The sequence below is a fragment of the Pleurodeles waltl genome, chromosome 1_2, assembly GCF_031143425.1.
Source record: "Pleurodeles waltl isolate 20211129_DDA chromosome 1_2, aPleWal1.hap1.20221129, whole genome shotgun sequence".
In the NCBI taxonomy this organism is placed as follows: Eukaryota; Metazoa; Chordata; class Amphibia; order Caudata; family Salamandridae; genus Pleurodeles; species Pleurodeles waltl.
The window spans coordinates 541,384,694-541,405,095 of record NC_090437.1 but is presented as its reverse complement, the minus strand read 5'-3'; positions in this window follow the sequence as shown (position 1 = coordinate 541,405,095).

Sequence of the window (20,402 nt, the reverse complement as noted above, 5' to 3'; positions counted from 1 at the left end):
GGTGCTAGTGGAAGTGGTGCTAGAGGAGGAGGAGTTGAAGGCAGTGGAGGCGCAGGAGGTGGTGGTGGTGGCGGCAGAGGAGATGAAGGCAGAGGAGTAGGAGAGTCTGATAGCCATATTGGAGATGAGAGAAAATATAAGTATAAGTATAAGTATATCTTAATGTTTTTAACATTGACATACTCCTCAACGTCAACATTATCCTAGGTTTCAAAATCAACACACTCCTCGACATTGAATTTTCTCTCTGTTTTGATATCAAGACACTCCTTGATGTTGAAGTCTTCCTGTGCCTCAACTGTGTAGTCACCTTTAATGTGGACCTACCCAGTCTGGATTTCGATTTCCACCTCCTCTTTGATGTAGACCCATTTGGTGCTGTACATTGTCTCGATGTCAATGCTCTCAACGTCAACCTGTAACAACATTGTTTCTGGGATGAACTCCTCTTGTTGGACCGTCCACACCTGGGGTGCTCAGAGGGAGGTGGAAGAGCCCTGATAAAGGACTGACCTTCTCCTCGCTCTTCTGACGTCCCACCTTCAGACAACTCTGGCTTCCTGCATCTGTCTGTGCTATATAGACAACTTTACTACCTTTCCCTCACTGAACTTTCTGCAGTGTTGGCATTTGTCAGGAACATGGTTTTAAGAAGGCAGATGATGCAGCCGTCATGAGGGTTTGGCTTGGAATTCTTTCTCTCACAGGCAGGACACTTGTCAAATAAAGATCATATTTCATTTGACTAAATACCACAAATTGCTATCAGAAAATGCAGAAAATACAAGGGACTGTTGAAAACTGTCGAATGAGGCAGTAGTCAGAAGCATCTGCTTGAGAGTTTTGAAGAGAAAATGCTAAGAAGGGTGAACTCAGTGCACCAATATCCTGTCACTAAGAGCTGGAAAAAAAGTAATGAATCAATAGACACCTACTGAGTATGATGGGACACTAGTGGTCTCTGAGTCATTAAAGGAACATACACTATTTTCACCCTCACATAACGGCAGCCTATAGGGATGAACTGTACTTCTATCCTTCATCTCTCTACTTTTAAAAGAAGGGTTTTTGAAAGAGTTGTAAGCTGTCTATGAAAGTATTTGGCTTTAAATATACATGTATATGGATTCCGTTACCCTTTTTTAAATATGATCTGAAGAATTTGGCCATTGTAGCCTTCCTGATAGGCTGCATAATGTTCTTATCTTAAGTGTTTCTACAGGCCTTCTTGAAGAAAGGTGAGCATCTACACTTAAGAAGACATACCATAGAAAAGTGCTCTGAGATCCCCTCACGTGGGTGGGACCTGCAGTACTTTTGACTATCAATAGAGATCGCCTAAGAGAGAAGTGGTTAATTAGTTGTGGTGGATTGGTGTCCATCACAAATAAAAAAAGTCACTGTCTTGTTAGGTGCAGTTAAAGGTTTCAGTAATTTAGACATCTATTAGGTATAGCACAAAACAGACAAGCTTAATTTAACAAAAATATATAGCACAGTGGTTCCCAACCTGTGGTCCGGGGATCCCTGGGGGTCCGCGAAGGCTCCTCAGGGGGACTGCGGCTACTTAGAAAATTAAATAATATTAAAAAATTAGGTCCCCAGCTTTCAGTAATGACAAAGTGGGGGGTCCCCAGATTCCAATAATGATTCGGTGGGAGTCCGCGGCATCCAGTAATGATAAAGTGGGGGTCCACAGAAGTCAAAAGTTTGGGAACCACTGGTCTAGCATTTAGAAGTATCAAAACAGGTAAATAGTATGAAACACAACACCATAAAATTCTTAATAGAATAAAAAAGAATATGCAAACTGACATCAAAATTACAAAAATCCAAAAAGGCGAACCGTAGACATGATTTTTAAAAAAAATGTTTGAAAATTGCACCAGGACACGCAAAGCACCAATGATAGTCAATGGTCATTGTACTCTAGGACATAGGCACAATTTGAGGCCAGCTGGGATGTAGCTCAGGTTTGAAACACCAAGTAGATTGGCCTCACTAGAGATTTAAAATAGGTAGGTACATAAAAGTTTATAAGTCCCAATCTGAGAAGCTCACTTAGTGTTTTGTTGAGGAAAAACTCTTGTCCATGTGAGACAAACCTAGCATTCACTCTGCCATCATTGACTGTCGGTCACATATAAGTTTTGCCTCTGTACCTTTGGAGTTCTGGAGTAAAAGTGTTTAAAAACTTCAAAAACTTTTTTGATGTTGAAACAACTGCAGAAGTGCACTTTCAAGGGCCCTCAAACCTCAGGAAGAGCAAATAGAGACTCTCAGGATGCCAGCTATGATTTCTACGGGTATGTCTTCTTCAGCATTTGTATGTTCCTGGAGCCACCCAGAGGAGCCTTATAATCCTTAGAATTTCATTCTGTTTTACAGTTTCAAGATGAAGGGGGTCCTGAGAGGTCAGGCACTTTTCAAAGGTCACAGATGCCACGTGCAGCACTTTCAGTGCACCTGACATGCTTACTTAAGTCTAGCAGTGTTCTGAGGAAGACTGTGTGAGGGTTCCTCTTTGTAGGGTTTCCAGACTCTGGGTGGGGAAGACATTCCATTTTACCATTTATTTAATTGTTGTCAGCCTATCCGGCCATAACAATAATACACAATAAGTATCAATCCATCACACGCAATAAAATCACATTAAATAAAACATTGTAAAAAAGAAAAACTATACTTGAGTTTTTGATTTTACGTGGCCCTTGGTGAATCCAATATGCCCTGCAATATCATAAAACTTGATTATTAGCCATAATTGGCATAAGACTCTTTACTTATTCTAAAAACATTATAGATCTAAAATTTAAATATCCTATTCTTGCACTAATCATTTGGGTTCTTGCGATACCTGCCAGCAGTATAATAATAACCCAGGACCTTGCCTGGTTTAATCAGCAACCTTCAGCGATGTCTCATACTAATGATAGCTAGGATAACACAAGTAATTATACTTAGGCCAACTGTGAGTACATTGATGAACGTAACTTCCACGCTTCCAATATATAAGTTGAAACCTTCGCCACAATATGTTTCTCATCTGATCGCATACAAAGCACTTCCGCCTCATTACATTTCCTGATCCCGTATGATCTAAAAAGCGGACGTAAGTACAATTTGCGGAGTTTAAGCGTAAAATGACATAATAAAAGGAAGTGGGATAATGTTTCTTGGCCACCATGAAGGCAAGGACAGCATTCTGATCCGCACTGTGAGACGGCTTGCCATCTGTTAGTCACCGCCATCACTGGTAATGTACCCATACGAAATTTAAAATAGAGAGCCCTTTTTTCTTCCGGATAGATGCAGTCTATGAAAATTGCTGGTTTAAGCTCTTGGTTGAGCAAAATGTACCTCTTGAGTAAAGGGCTAAGTGTCTCACACATACTCTGAGTCTTTTGGTCCCAGTATGCCTTTTTAATGACAGATAAACTGGGCTTTCTGATTTTCCCTGGATGAAGCCAGAGGTCTTCTTGGCCAATAGCAACCAGGGTAGTTGAGATGTGTTTAAACCAAGGCAATTTTCGGTAATTTTGTAGCTTCATGATGTCCATGAGTGTTTCTCTGTATGGTTTGAGTTCCTCTTTTGCCCAGATACGGATCCAATATCTTATCGGGGCCAGTGCAATGTAATCCTCGACCTTTCTCATTTGTAAATCAGTTCTCAACGCATTCATTGGTGCGGCAGTGCCTAAACAAAGTAATCGGCGTAGGAAATTATTCTCAGTTACTTGTATTAATGGGGTCTTTCTAAATCCCCAAATCTCTGCGCTGTAAAGTGCTGCCGTCCTTGCTTTGGTTTTATAAGCAAGCAGTGCAGAACTCACAGAATGGTTGCCTGTGGCTTTAGCAAATCTAAGTACCGCTCCGGCGTGCTGGGCCAAGGAGATGTTACTTTTGTAGATTTGTGATTTCCATGTCTGTTTTTCGTCCAGTCTGCAACCCAGGTAGTCATAGGTGGTCACTCGAGCCAAGGGCTTGTTGTTTACCCTGAAGGTCGAATGCATCGTTTGTTTTGGGTTGAGAATCATAAACTTTGTTTTCTCCTCATTAATTACCATGCTCCTTGAGGTGCAAAATGATTCGAAACCCCTAAGTAGACGATGCATTGCTATCTCTGTTCTTGTCAGTAATACAGTGTCGTCAGCAAAAAGCAGGATAGGTATACTTTCATTGGCTAGTTTTGGCACATCCAGATTTAATTCCCTCAGATCTTGGCTTACTTTATTTATATAACAGTTAAACAAGGTTGGGGCCAAAACACATCCTTGTTTTACGCCACGCTGGATTGGAATTTCTGCTGTATAATCATTTCTCGTGGAATATCTAACCCTAGCAGTATTCCCTGTGTGCAGTAGAATTAACAGCCTTAGAATTTTCCCCTGTATGCCCATTTCTGACAATAACTAACATAATATTTGGCGATTGACGCTGTCAAAAGCTGTTTGAAGATCCACAAAGACCAGATATAATGCACAATCTTTTAGGGTGGCGTATTTCGCGCAGATCATATTCAGCTTAAAAAGTTGATCTATTGTGCTTTGGCCTCTCCTAAAACCAGCTTGGTGTGTCGATATTAAATCTCCATCCTCCAGCCATTGATCTAAACGCAGCTGGATCAATTTGGCGAAGATTTTTCCAACACTGTCAAGCAGTGAGATAGGCCTATAGTTGCACACCAAGTCCCGAGGTCCTTTTTTGTGAATTGGGACAATTATTGATTTCTTCCAAGAGGTCGGAATTACCTCGTGGTGCCAAATACTGTTGAATATGCTTGTTAGAGCAGGCAGCCATAACGTTAACTGATTACGATAAACGTCTGAAGGTATGCCGTCTGGGCCTGCAGCCTTATACGGTTTTTGAAGGAGAATAACTTGTTTAATCTCTTTCTCGCTGAATTCCGGTGTCAGCTCCATTGCACGAGGGATAGAATGGGTTGCTTGCGTGGCATTTGTGCCAAGGAGTTCGTTTGGGACTAATTCATTCTGGGTTCCATTTGACGATCTAATAAACCTTTTTCATGATGCTACATAGGTTGTTTGAAGTGGAACTCCCTTGTTTGATCTTTGGTTACTACCTTCCAGTCCTTGGATGAGGCTGGTTGAGTTATTCATACTCCGGGATGCCGTCTTGGCCTCTTCCTGGTACAAGGCGGTAAAATGCTCTACCCAGAGTTGTGGGTTGATATTCAATTCTAGGTTCTTCGAAGGGCCTTCGCATCCCCATCTGACTATCTCCCAAAACTTTTTGCAGTTTCCTGCCGATATTGCCTGCAGGAGGGATTTCCAGAGCTTATGTGGAAATGTCTTCCTTTTATATCTTAGTAATTTTTTGTACTGTTGCCTGCATTCATAAAAGTATTGCTCATTATGGTTGTTCAGATGGCGATTCTTTAGTGCTTGCGATAGTGTCTTTTTTAGTTTCAAACACTCTTCATCGAACCAGCCCTCCATCGTATTAGGGTTAGTTTGGGGATGCTTAGTTCTTTCCTTTGTTGTTTGTAGTAGCAAGTTGTTAAAATTATCCAGTAGGGGTAAAGCTTCATTAACTGGTAGGTTTAATAATGTACTAAGTGATAGGAACCAGGTTTGACTAGGTACACTCAAATAGGGTTCATCCACGTTCGACCTTAGTATGTTTTTCCTATTTGGTCTCATGGTTATTGCTAAGCAATTTCCGTTAAGTGGAAACTCAACCTTCCTCAGGCTTGCGTCCGGATGGATTATCTCCATTAGCAATGGGTCGTGGTCACTCTCGATCCTGTCCCTTATTTCCATATCGATAACATAATGCCAGGCTTCGATGTTTATTGCCATATAGTCAATTATACTGTGTCTTTTTCCAGTTCGAAAGGTAGATTTAAAAGTTCTGTCTGAGTTGGTTCTTCCGTTTACTGTGCGAATTCCGCCTTCTATTAGTACTTCAAAGATTAGTTCCCCTTTTTTGGAATCTTGGCAATGTTGGATGAGGGGCGTTGGAATATTCCAACCGTGATCTTCCTCTACTACTTGTTCATCCCAAAGAATAGAATGGGGTTTAGTGTTAAAATCGCCACATATTAGAAGAAGGGTTTTACAAAACTGAGGGGGACGGTTATTCGCGTGACCTAGTGTTGGGTTCCTCCAACCCTTAGATCTTTTATTTGAGATATGATCTTCGAGGAGCCGCACACCAGGCATGACTTGGGCCCGGCTAACGGGAGGGAGGTACACGTTTACTATTTCAAGTGACCACTCCTCATGTTTTACTGCAAGCGTCTGGATTTCCTTGCTTAATATGGCATGGGTTACAGCTGAGTTTCCCAATAGTGAAGTTCTGATCCAAATGGTCAGACCTCCCGATGGTCTTCCTTTTTTTTGTTTGATAGCAGGTATGTAAAAAGTGGAAAACCCGTCTAGGTCAATGACGTTGGTAGACCAAGTTTCTTGGAAGCAGCTGATGTCTTGCTGTTTAATAAATTCGACCCAATCCTTATCTTCCATTTTGCTTTTTAGGCCTGCAATGTTCCAGCTTAAGATTTTTAATGTGGGACTAGTTCTATTTTTTATATTTGAGCTACCCATTTGTTGCTACAAATTTCTAGATGGTTGCTCTTCATCATTCTGCAACTGTGGGGGATTGCCCCTGCTGTTTCTAGGGGAGTTAACAGACAGGCAGAACCTCATATTACTCAGGTTTATTCGTTCAGGGAGTTGTTGTTTGGAACTAATTGCTCCCTGTAGTATCGAACCAGAATTGCCTTCTGCCTCTTGCCTGCCCGACACATTTTGCTTTGGAGCTTTTTCAAGAAATATTGTTGGATATGCTTCCTTTTGTGGAATAGCAGTAGATATTCCCCATGTCTTCATCATGTTAGAACATTTTAGAATCTGTTCTACTATCCAAGGTGAAGCCCAGACTGTTTCTGTTGATTCCCCGTTCTCCGATTCTTTCCTTTGCATAAATCTTACTGAGAGGAGGTCTTTAGTTGTTACGTTCTGCAGAGCTGGCAAAGAATTGACCAAATGTAGGATGTTAGTCCTATTTAGAATGTCGTGACTTCCTCTTGAGGAGTACTCGGGAATAAATGTAATTGTGGCGTCAGGCTCTTTAATTATTTCAGTGCGAATCTTGGTTTGCCCGACACCTCCCTGTGACCATCTTCCTTGAGGTTGATTATCTTCCTTTGCTTTATTGTAAATAGTAGCTGCCCAACTAGTCAATGTTCGTTCTACCTGGCCTTTTTCCCTCCCGAGTTGCAACTCTTTGTTCCTAAGTTCATCGTAAGGTTGCCTTTGTGGAGGCCAATTATCCTTTTTTCCTTTAGTTTCCAAGTCAAGCACTGGACGCGGTGGAGCAGGTGGATCAGTAACCCACCCTGGCTGGCTACTAAAGTTGTGGTTTCCAGAGCTAGCCTGAGAGCAGTATTTTACTTTTGACCGAGGTGCGGGAACCGGGGCTATTGTATTATCCACGCACATGGTTTTTCTTGTACTTTGTTCGCTTCTTGTGCATTCTGGGCTCTCTGCCCTTCCGTTTTCACTTTTGCTATTTTCTTGTTCTACCCCCTCGATGATAAAGTTCAGAGACTGCTGACGTTTTCCATTATGGACTCCTACTGTATTTGGATAATGCGCCTGAATTGAGTGATCTCTTTTTATGGCTGGGAGGTGCTTATCAATGCCGGTACTTGATTTTGTTGTCTCTGGGCTCCATTTATGTTGTCCATTGACTAAGGGATCGTTTGCCTCATTGATCCCGTGATTTGAACCTGAGTCTTTTTCTGGTCTATTTCCTTTGTCTAAGTCGTACCCAGATGCTTGGTAGCCCCTAGGGCCAATGGGGATTCGGTTTATATGAGAATGGTGGGTGCAGCTTTTATCGCACAATAATCCAGGATTTTTATTTATAAAACTAATATCTTTGTCAGTTGGTTTCTCGAGACTCTCGGGCTTGATGCACTGATCTTTAGGCTGCTGTTGAGTAAACTCATCGCCTGTGTTCCTGATCTGCCCTGTTGGGCTTGCCTGTTTCGGCATATTTAAAGCCTTTTTTGCCGATACTTTGTTGTTTCCTCTAGCTTTTTTCCATGTGTATTTCCGTCTACCTGTTTGTTGATGCCCTTTACTCAGAGTCCTTTTTTCTACTGTATTTGAGATTTCGATTGCAGATACAGGACTTTTGTTGATTCTCTCCGTCTTGTCTATGTGGGTTTTTGCGTCTGGGCACTCGTCTCGTCCCGTGTCAAAGGGCCCTTCTTTGTCTTCACTATCTATTGGTCTTTCAGTTACTCTAGATTCTGTTTTTGCTGACTCGTGATTACACGCCTGTGTGTTATTGAGACTAGATTTGCAATCTTCGATTATGTCTTTGATTACTTTCGGAACTTCCAGTAATTTTTCCAGCAGTGGGCCACAAACTTGCCTGTCCATCATGTCCATTTTTTCAGCCACTGCCTGGTGCAACAGATTTTCCCTTATTACACCCTCTACTAAGGCCATCCTATGATCTATGGTCTGTAATGAGTTAGTAAATTGTTTAGTTAGCTCAAGTTGATCATCAAATTTTTGAGACTGGACCATGATCGTTGTTGCAATTGAGTCCAATGTTGTGCATATAACTTTCATGATGCTTAAAATTGGTTGATCTAATGAGGTATCGTCTCTATTTCCCCAGGTTTGCTCACTTTGCTCATTATTTGTCTGGCCTTCTGAGTTCTTATCGTCCTCTCCTCTATGACCTAGCATTATGCTGCCTTCCAAGAGGTTTAAATCTTCCAATGTTATACTGTTTAATTGGGGCTCTATACTACCAATTACGAAGTTGTCAGGCGAGGAGAGCTCCAGACTAAAAGAACTATGATCAAATCTGCTCAACGTTAGGTTCGTTTTTACAGTTTGGCTCCCATGGTGAAGCTGTGGTGTTGAGAGCTTATGTGAATATTTCTGCAATGATTGTTCTGTTTCAGGCCCCTTTGCATTTTGAAGGACTGTAGGTTCTAGTTTTAGATGAAGTAAAGGGAATATCAGTGGAGAGCTCCTAGAATGTAGTGGTCCCATTTGGGCTTCCGGATGAGGTGATTCATTACTTTTTCTTTTTCTTTGTCTTTGTTCTTCCGAGAAACTGCCCCTTTCTGGGGAACTAATTGACCCCACTTTGCTACCCACAAAAGAGTTGTTCGTTCCACAGGGTAGTCGTGATGATCGGGCAGATCGCTGCTGGGATGAACAGGAATCCTGATGCCCAGTCTCTAAGAGCTCCAGCTCGCCCTCCACATTATTGTCACCTTTTTCCCCTGATGGCTGTGATGGGAGGTCGCAAGCTTTAAAGGTTTGCTTCTGCAGCCAATCAGAATTTAGATTTATATGGTTGTAATAGTTGGTAATAGTATTTATCTTTGATTTAATTTCCCTTGCTCCCCTGGCCCCACCTGAGCCCAGGTGCGCCGGTATATACTGCTGTTTCCTATGCAGAGGACTAACAAGGCCCCCCACCGTTTCACCTGCATTCAGTGATACATGCCCCATATCATCAGAGTCGGTATGGACTAGACGCATAGACAGCATAGACCCTGGTGCCGTTTCGGGTGTCCCTCCTGGTTTGCTTTCATCATTGGGAATCCCATTATGGGCATCCTCTGCTGCTGCGGCCTCTGCTGTGACCACTCCTTGGGTTATAAATTCCCCCTGGGATAATTTAGTGGCTCTAGGGCCCAGGTCTTGCCCCAGATCTTGTAAGCTGTTGGGTTCCTGCTCTGGTCTTTGGGATTTTACTGGATAACTGAGTGCCTCGTTGGCCTCTCTGGCTTTCTTTGTTTTCCCTCTTGTTCCAACCATTTTTGAAGTCTTACTGTTTGAATGGATCAGCAACTTCAACAATTTCCGGGATCTGTAGGACGTTTCTCTAGAATGTAGAGCTTGACTTTGCTTGCTTTGCTGTGTGGTGACGCACAGTACGCACAGTACGCCGTACAAAAAGCGTGATGTTCGAATGATATCTGTCCCTCTAGCGCAGTTTAATATGTCAATTAATGGCCTCCTCTGGTTCTCTGGTTCTCTCTATCTGGCCCCTTCTGATCCTCTCTGTCTCTGTTGTAAAGACATTCCATGTTCCTCTCTGACCAAGGGAGTATAGGCTACCAGTCTCTGACCTACATAATCATGTGTTATTTCCTGTTGGTGTGACTGTAAACAGGGCCAAAATGTAATGTGTCATGAAAAATCTAAAACGGCAAACGTTGAAGGCCACACTAAACTTGGACTCAGAGGGCTGATTAAGTGAGTGCGGAATATACTATTGTAATTCTAGTGTCCTTCTTCATTTAACCCTAGAATCCAATTTGAAGCAGGAACTGTGCCCACAACATACCCATGGACAGACATATGGTAGGACAAAAGCAGGACCCTTTGCAACCAGACAGGCAATATACAAGAATTGTCCCAGCATACCATTTGCTCCCTTTGAGAGACCTATCATGTGGGATTTGACACTGTGAGTCAAGAGTACGGGCACAGAACAGGCCAGTTGAGCTCAGATGAGTCATCTCTGACAATTCAGGTCAGCCTATTATGCGCTCCAGTCAGGAATTTTATATCTCATTCACACCTCATTCAAAGCTGAGTACTTGTTCAGAGTAGCTGAATATCTGATACAAATTAACCTCCTGAAAGCTCTTGCATGTAAAGTGTAACTTTTTAAAAGTTACTTTTTCTTAACATGCATTAAACATATGGCTTCACCAATGAGTTGATTTTAATTAATTTTCCAGATTGTCTCATCCTGGGCTATTGGTATTTGAATCTGCACTCTGATTTTCAACACATGGCAGCTAGGTCTGACACTTTGAAAATAATGTTTTGGGTCTTGTCACAGTAGGGACATGGTAACATTAATTTTCTACCTATCACACTTTTAAATACCATGAACCCTACCTGTGAGCTGAAATACTTAAAAAGGAGTGTATTAGCAATATTTAAAACAGATGTTTTTACCTATTAAAATGGTAATTTAGTAGATCATACTGCGGTTTTACACTGCAGCACTTAGGTTACAATGGTAGGTGTAAAGCCATGTTTTCCTTTGTTGTATTCAGGATGGCACAATGAGTTCTGCAGTCTACAAGTGACATTTAACTTTTCATGCCAAAGGTACATCTCAGCACCATATATTACAGCCCTGTGTAAATGCTGAGTTTGTCAATTAGGAATTAGCCAATTTTGTGAACATTTACTGGTCAAAACACATCAACTGGCACCTGTTTAGCAGTGCCTGGTGCCAGAGTAAAAACACTTCAGCATCAGTCCACAAAAAATGGTGAGTGTTCACTTTAAAAAGGTTTCTATAGATATGGTGAGTTTAAAGCAAGTGAACTGCAAAGGAGGGAAATTGAAATATAAAATAGAAATGACACATGAAACATGGAGCAAAGGCGTCTATAACATTAATAGGTGTATATGTGATATGGATGGAAAATATATGTTTTAAATCCTGAGAAGGTTGCATAATTCTGAACTGATGTGGTATTGAAAAGAAGAAAAACATGGAGCATGGGAAGAATTGAAAGGTGAGCGAAAGAAAGATTAATGAGTTTGAGTAGGAAATTAGTAATAAGCAATTTAAATGTGAAAGAGGACTGCGGGGGTACCAGACAGGGCTCTCCTCAATCTTCCTTTTTGCTCACCATGGCCATAGAACTCCAGTCAGTGTTGTTCAGATGTGATGCTTAAATCTGGGGATTTGACTGGAGAGTGGAGATGAAAGACAGGATCGTCCCCCATACTGGGAACATCCTCCTGTTTAGCTCTTGACCCTCCCTCACATAATCTCATTTAATTTAGATGTTGAACCTCACAAGGAGGCCTCTGGGCAACTGGTCATTTGGTCTAAGTCCCTCCTTATTTTGCTGAAGGATTTGAATGGAGACAAATTCAAAGACTAAGCTTTCAAGATCTGCAAATTAATTTAGCCTTTAAATTTGTTTTGACCTTCTCTTAATCTGGCTGGGACTCCTGAGGATCAAAACATGAAACTATCTAAATGTACAAAACATGCACTGAATACTCTGAACAGGAAAGCCCTATTTAAAATAATGGTGTTACCACAACTTTTAAATGTGGTCCAGAAATTTCCCCATCTCACCCTCCCAAGTTGGTTTCAGGAACTGTTTGCTAAAGGTCCAGTCTTACATATGGCTGATCAACCCTCCCTTATGGCCTTTGGTAAATGTGTACTAACAAGATATGACAGGGGGATGGGTATGGAGGACATATGCCTCTACTACCCTACAGAACCTGGTGATAAATGACTGGCTGAGTACAAGGTAGTGATACCCTATCTTTTAGGCAACGGTGGCACATGTCGGGTGAGATAACTTCCTTGGGCTGGTCCATAGGAAAGTTATCCCAGGTGCCCTACCAGAGTGTATGAGGGTGGTAATGCTTGGTTGGAGATCAACATTGCAATGGATTGGCTGGCATGGAATAATTACCCTTGGTACACCCTTAAGTAAAACTTGAGGAATTTGGTGGGTAGGATCTCATAGGCATATCGAAAATGGGAGATGTTTGAAAGAGGACCATCAAAGTGAATTTGAATTACACAATTTTATTACTATCTACAACTACAACATACACTCTCACCCTCATGGCAATCCCTCACTGACATATCTGACTACAGCACGCTTGAAGTCAAGATTCTTGTGGGTGAGTCCCTTTCAAAGAAGAGGCATATCATGGATTTATAAGACACTGATTATTAACTTTCCTAACCTCCTTTCAATATTAGGGGCATGGTGGGTAAGATAGTTTTCTTCTCAGGGCTCTGACTCATCCAGCCTAAATACCTCACTCCCATGAGATTGAAGGGAAAAAACTAGCTACCTATGCCCCCCTGAAGAAGGAAGGTGATTTCATTCATATGGTATGGAGCTGCTCCATCATTGTAACTTACTAGCAGAGGATTTTACCACTCTCTTGAGTCCTTGGGAATGTGATGGAGCCTTTTCCCCAAAGTGCATGGTTGGGCATTCTGAACAATTTGAGTGGAGGCTTTAGATATTGTATTCTAGTTGGGTTAGGAGCCATACTTGCTAAAGGAGACATAGCCAGAACTTGGAACTCATCTGTCTACCGATTCTTAGCTGATAGTCTGGCTGCAATGCATTGGTGCCTGATGCAGAAGTAGCCGATTTATGTGTCAAGAGGCTGCCCCCCAAAATATTAAAATGATGTATAAAAAATATAGAATAATTGCTTGGGATAAATTATAGACTGATTTTTGCTGTGTTTCTCTGTGGAGAAACATATAGTGGGATAGCAACATGTCTGCTGTTCTGTTGTAATCAAAACAGTACAATTTGGATAAGAAGAACACATTTGAGAAAGGCAATCAAGGTAAGTGTTTACCTGGATATAGTGAAAGAAAGGATACAAAATGGCAGTAGGATTTCTTTGGGATCAAAATATAATTGCATCATCAAAGGATCTGTGTCATTAGTCAAAGCAAAATGTGTGTTTTAAAAACATTTCATTCACTAGCATGCATTTACATCCTCAGTTGTATCCTTTACTGTTAATGATCAAATCAAATAATGTTATTTATGTTTCTGGATTGAAAATATATGTTGAAGAGATGTGTTGTTATGTCTTTAAAGTGGAAGTTTTTGGCTTATCTTTACATGCACAATAAAATGCATATTTTGAGCCTTGTTAGATGTGAATTAAGCTTGAAGGAGGTTTGAAGGACATGGAATGGGTAACTCTGCCACTTATAAATTGGCCCTCTGTTGGACTTTTGCTTATGCAGGGTCATCCCCATTTTTTTTGCCTCCTGCCTCCTATTTTTTTCTGACCTGTTGCTGTTGGGTTTTCAACTCTGAGCACTTTACCACTGCTAACCAGTGCTAAAGTGCATATGCTCTCCGTGTAAATTGTATGTAATTGGTTATTCCATGATTGGCATATTTGATTTACTAGTAAGTCCCTAGTAAGGTGCACTAGAGGTGCCAGGGACTGTAAATCAAATGCTACTAGTGGGCCTGCAGCACTGGTTGTGCCACCCACATAAGTAGCTCTGTAATCATGTCTCAGACCTGCCACTGCAGTGTCTGTAAGTGTATTTTTACACTGTAAATTCGACTTGGCAAGTGTACCCACTTGCCTGGCCTAAACCTTCCCTTTTCTTACATGTAAGGCACCCCTAAGGTAGGCCCTAGGTAGCCCCAAGGGCAGGGTGCAGTGTATGGATAAGGTAGGACATATAGTAATGTGGTTTATATGTCCTGACAGTGAAATACTGCCAATTTCGTTTTTCACTGTTGCAAGGCCTGTCTCTCTCATAGGATAATATGGGGGCTTCCTTTAAATATGATTAAAGTGTAGATTCCCCTAGAGAGTAGATGGACATGTGGAGTTTGGGGTCCCTGAACTCACGATTTAAAAATACATCTTGTAGTAAAGTTGATTTTGAGATTGTGCGTTTGAAAATGCCACTTTTAGAAAGTGAGCATTTTCTTGCTTAAACCATTCTGTGACTCTGCTGTGTTTGTGGATTCCCTGTCTGGGTCAGTTTGACAGTTGGGTTGTTTTTCACCTCACACTAGACAGTGACACAAAGGGAGCTGGGGTATAACCTGCATTTCCTGATTAGCCATCTCTGCTGGGAGGGAGGGGTGGAGTGGTCACTCTCATCTGAAAGGACTGTGCCTGCCTCTGACAATGCAGACTCCAACCCCCTGGTGTGTGTCTGAGGCCTTGCCTGGGCAAGGCAGGATTTCACAAGTAGGTGTGAGTCCCCTTTGAAGAAAGATGACTTCAAAGACTAAAATGGGTATAAGAAGGGCACCCAAATCTACAGACTTTAGAAACACTTCTGGAACCAAGAGGAACCTCTGCCTGGAGAAGAGCTGACTAGCTGAGGAAGAAGTGCTGCCCTGCCTGTGACTGTGCTTTGTGGAGCTTTCCTGCAGTGCTGCTTCTGCCAGAGTAAGATGGCAAAGACTGGACTTTGTGTGCCTTCCACCTTGTGAAGAAATCTCCAAAGGCTTGATTTAGAGCTTGCCTCCTGTTGTTTGAAGTCTCAGGGACAGCAAAGACTTCTCTCTGCCAGCACCGGGAGTCTCTGGAGAGACTCCTGCTCTGACAAGTGGTGCCCTATCCAGTCCCTGGGCCTTCGAAAGGAAAGCTGGTGTAAATCCAAGGTAATCGACTTCGGACGACTTCGGACCGACGCCGCTGCTGAATCCAGTGACACCGCCTGCACCCGACACCGTGACCTTCGCTGGAACGCAACGCTCTTCGCAGGCCCGACACCGCTGCAGCCTCGCTGAAGTCCAAAACTCTGTGGAAGTCACTGCACCACGTCGTGATCGACGGCGCTCGAAGTGCGCGGATTCAACATTTCGCACAGACGCCGCGATCCCCGACTTCGCGCATCGGCTTGTTTTCACTCTTCACCAAAGGTACTATACTTGGGGGTCTACGTGACTTCGTGTCCGGTGCCGCTGGTGTCGGCTTGTTGGGAATGACTCCGTCACGACGCCGTGTTAACACCTCATCGAAGCATTTTTGTTTCTAAGCGCTATTTTTGAGTTTAATCCTTAAAAATTCATAACTTGACTTGTGTATGTTGGATTTTTGTCGTTTTGGTCTTGTTTTGTTTAGATAAATATTTCCTATTTTTCTAAACTGGTGTTGTGTGATTTTGTAGTATTTTCATTAAGTTACTGTGTGTGTTGGTACAAATACTTTACACCTAGCACTCTGAAGTTAAGCCTACTGCTTTGCCAAGCTACCAAGGGGGTAAGCAGGGGTTAGCTGAGGGTGATTCTCTTTTACCCTGACTAGAGTGAGGGTCCTTGCTTGAACAGGGGGTAACCTGACTGTCAACCAAAGACCCCATTTCTAACACCCTCATTTCCTGCAATGAAGAGAGCCTTATGTTTGAATGAGATTGCCTTATTGGTTCTTCTGATGTTGTGAGGATGTCTTGGACCAGAGTTGGTTCCACTGTTTTTAGCTTCATTTCATTTAATTTTATATTCTATGTTTTACTTGTTTAGCTGCATTGCTTTAGCTGTGATATTTTAGACACTTCACTTGCATGATATTTTTCTAGGAATTTGTTGTAAAAGTTGCATGTTTTAGTTAGTCTTTTCTCAACATGTAATCAGTATATTCTGTTCAAGGCTATGAACACAGTACGATATCCTAGTGCTTGCGTTTCCCATTCAGGAAACAGCTTCTAACATCTGAACATAACATTGCTTCAGATCTGTCTGGTTTTATTATATAAATGATGCACTGACCCGAAAGGGGCAGAGGGACATTCCAGCTATGACCATCCTAGGACGAATGCTGTGTTAGACATGCAGCTTTGCTGGTGCTAATCTACATGCTTCCTCATAGGATTGCCATCCACACTGTAGGCTGACTCCTGATACCATTTCTAGATATAGGGCCAAGGCTAACCCAATAGATTGGGCCAGGCGGAAGGGTACACCTACTATGCTTTCAGTATAGTCTTAGGGTTAGGTAGCAAGCTGTAGAACATCTAGAACCCGTTTACCATGGTTGGACTGATCATCATCTTTGCCATGTTCTTTATGCTGATAACTTTGCTCTCTTTCATGTGCCTAATAACCGCAGCTCATTCTCTCTGTGCAAGATTATGATTGTTTTATTAAATGTATTGAATACTTAGCTTATATCTCTCTTTTGTTTCACCTGGGCATGCATGAATAATACAATGAAAGAGTGCAATCGGTTTCCATGACTTCTTTAGGAAACCAGATTGACATGTTCAGGTTGCCATAATACCCATTCCCAATTGGCAGGGTTGGGACTGTAGGTGAGGCACTGTGAGGTAACCAGGAATTGGACCAGCAGTTCCACATTCTGAAGTTTTGTCATCCTAATGCACAGTCCTATTATTTCAGTAGGAAACATATAACATGACACTACCAACGTTCATAGGTCAGATACTTATTTAATGGGTCTCCGGAGTAGTTTCATCTTGTGTGACCAAGGTACCCTATTTACCTTCATACGGAGACATCTGTGATGTTTGGGATTATATCTTCCTCTGAAAGCACCTACATTTGCCTGTATGTTGTTCAAACTTGAACCTTATAAGAATACCCCACTTTAGTACTTTTCTTCTCTGAATTCCATTATTAAATTGGTGAATCCAATTCATGTTCTTGCTAATTGCAGACATGCTGTTACACAACATTTACTTTAAAATGGACTAGCTAATGGGGGTGGAGATTTTACCTTTCTAGTCGAGTCAAACAAATCATACAAAACTGGAATTTTTACTCATGTGTAAATTTTCCTGCAGCTGATGCAAATACAAATACATTTAATACATACACAGCGGCCAATGTATCAGGCCAATACAGACCATATCAATATTTAGAAATAACCTTAACATTTCAGCAAAATCAAAATGGGTTTCAAAGCGCACTGTCACATGTTGTAAACAACGTTAAACTGAGCCCCTCAGCAGTAATGAGACAAACTGCATACTATATCCAAACATACAAAATGTAGCAGGGAGCGATTAGCTAATTTTTTAACAGAATTTGACATGCACACTTTAACACCTGCTACAACTAGGGCTGCTCAAGCTATCCAGCCACAGCTGGCTAAACATGCAATTAACCCAATAACAATTAATGCTAGAGTACCCACCAGATGGGAAAGAATTCTATTCTGGATTGCTCAAAAAACAAATCAGCTTGAAGAAGTGTTTTACAACATAGAATTCTCACAATGTGCTTGCCAATTGGAATGGTACCCTCAATTGATGACTGTGCCACATGCGGTACAGTCTTTGCTGCAATCTATACCATAACTCATGCTACACCATCTCTTGCTGTTCCAGATGTGTTAAAACAGATACAAAATTAATACCCGGATACTCCGGCCCTGGATTTGGGGATGAAACCAATTGTCAAACATGCCACAGTCTCCTCAATCATTCTAGGAAGTATACAAGGGGAATCAGCAGCACTGGCAGTTCGCTAACACCTCACAATGGTTCCACTAATGGATCAGAAGCACGAGTTACCAAAATTACTGATGAAACCAATACACATATAGGTCATGATAGTCTAGTGGGCAGAACAAATAAGCCACACTTTAAAGGTAAACCTAAAAAGGATATTACCAAGCAAGCACCACATGCTTCTACAAATCATTGGGATAGGCAAGGAGATAATAAAGGAAACACTAAATCACAGGGAAAATATCTACAGCTGTGGAGATCTGAAAACAATTATTTATGTAACTGTGATATATAGGAACAATTTGATAGGGTTATAAGTACTCTGATACATGCCCGTTCAGGCCCTTCACATTCCTTTCAGGACTCATCCAGCAAATGGGCTGAGAAAGCGGGACAATCACAGCGCAGACGAGAAGAGTATATGAAACTGAAAAAGAATTCACAATGCTTCTCTGACATCAACAAGAACCCATATTCAAAAAGAAGAAGTTTGCAGGAATATCAGCAAAATATGCTGCACATCCTGAGAACATTACTTCAAAATAGGACATGGGCAGTGACTCCACTAGACATTGCAGCTGTTCATGATAGTTAGCTAGAATCTTCAAGAGTTTCTGGATGCAAAAGCAACTCATGACCACATGGAAGTCAAAACAAAGGGTGCCCAATAACAACCACCAAATACATTAAGAAACTGCGATCCTTATAGAATTTTTCAATTTTGGCAGAACATATATCCCAGAGTATGCCCAAGGCAAAAAAACATTGTATGATTTATTTCATCCAGACTTTTCCTCTAAACATTAGACACCAGAGCATACACAAGTTCTCAGATCACTTCAGACTGACATCCTTGCAGCACAACACTTACAGACATATGTAAATAAAGCTATCTTGGTCAGCCAGATGATACTGGGTGCCATTGGATTCACTTACGTCACATTTAATGAAGATGACTCAGTGCCAACTGCATATGAATCACATTTCTATTCAAATGCAGAAATGCATTTTGCATCCACTGAAAAAATACTGACTGAAGTTCAGATGGTTGTCATAAACGAATGACAACTGGCTCAAGGGAAACACGTAATTGTTGTTACTCCTCTTCCAGCCTTAGAGGCTGTTACAAAGGCAAGCTTTCCAAAAGTAAAAACCTTACATCCCAGATGGATACAATGGGCATTTCCTTTGACTGCCACTGATGTAGATTGTGATTTTGACCTACATTACAAACTCAAGAATTTATGTAGTAACAACAGCAATACCCCATGCCCACTACCATTTAACCTCTGATCATTCAAATAGATTATATATGCTGATGGTTGAGCTCATCCTGCTATAGGCACCAAACACTAATACTCTGCGGCTTGTGCAGCTGTACATGGAGCAATGAGGAATGGCGAGTTCCACCATCAACAAATGTTTACGCAGTCCCCAGGGGATTGCACTACAAACTGGCTGAACTCAAAGCTTTAACCCTGGCATTTTAGCATATGGATCATGAATTCCCCACTCTTATATTGTGCGATTCATATTATTGTGTCCAGGACTTTAATAAAAACTTGCATCATTGACACCTAAGTGGATTCAGAGACTCAAAAGGGAATACTATACATCATAAAGTGCTATGGGAAAAGGTGGAAAAACTCTGACAGTCTGCCATTGGCTCATGTAATTCACACATTGAGTCACCAACGTGGTGCTGCAAGTGAGGTGGATGTGCTATATGTGGTTGTGATTGTGGTGGTGGTGACTGTGCATGTGGTGAATCGGGTGCTAGTCTGCATGTCTGCTGTTGTGGTGACTGTGGACAAGGCTGAACAGGTGGCAGGATCTGGGAGTGAGGGTGCAGTGCTTGCAGGTGTGAGTGCTGATGTGATTGTGAGGGAGAAGGTGGAGGGGAGACAGTGGAGGCAGTGGTTGTTGCTGTGTGTCCTTCTGTGTGTTAGCTGTGTGTATGCTTGTGGTATGATCTGTGGTGCTTGTGCTTGTATTTGCAAGTCCTGTCTGTTGTCTTGGGTGCATGCTCGTCTGATTGTGTGCTTGGGATGGGTGGGGGGAGAGGGCTCTGGGACTGCGCACAGGTAGTTGGATGAGGATGAAAGAACTGGGGACAATGGCTGCCATCAAAGCAGAGGCCAGAGCCTAAACAATCTCTGTAGGGTAGCCAAGGCAGCGTGAATGCCCTCCAGGTAGGCATTGCATTGCTGAATCTGGGATGCCAGCCCCTGGTTGACTGCTCTACAGAGATGGATCTCAGGAGGTCAATATGCTCCTCAGTGAGGGCAGCATGGCTAACTGGGGACTGGGACAGGGGCTGAGGTGCCTGCGGTGAAAGAGACGCTCACCCTCCTGCGTGAGCGGGCATGGGCAACTGGGTGGGGGACTACTGGGAGGGCGGTGCTGGAACG